This window comes from Penaeus monodon, chromosome 31 (genome assembly GCF_015228065.2).
Source record: "Penaeus monodon isolate SGIC_2016 chromosome 31, NSTDA_Pmon_1, whole genome shotgun sequence".
In the NCBI taxonomy this organism is placed as follows: Eukaryota; Metazoa; Arthropoda; class Malacostraca; order Decapoda; family Penaeidae; genus Penaeus; species Penaeus monodon.
Genome location: NC_051416.1, coordinates 35274581 through 35274940, shown reverse-complemented (window position 1 = coordinate 35274940; position 360 = coordinate 35274581).

The window sequence follows — 360 nt, the reverse complement described above, 5'->3', positions numbered from 1 at the left end:
GTGATGCACAAACTATCGTACTATCGCACTATAAGGCTGTGTGTTTAGGGCTGAAACTATTGGAATCGGTTTGCCAAGTGATGTTCTGCGTATTTGCTCCATGTGGCCTTTGAAGACATTTTACCGGGTTCCAACTATCCACTCTTGAGAGTTGGTTTTATTATAATAATCAATTCTCAAGAGTAAGAAAGTAAGATTCGCAGTTGTTAAACAAAGAAAAAAATTACCAAATGCCATAAAACAACGAAGATAAGGTTAATAATCTCACTCACCTCCTTTCAGCTTCCAAACAAGTTCTAACAGTATTTCCACTGCACAGATTTACTACTCTGTACATAATTCTTATACGATATATCATGA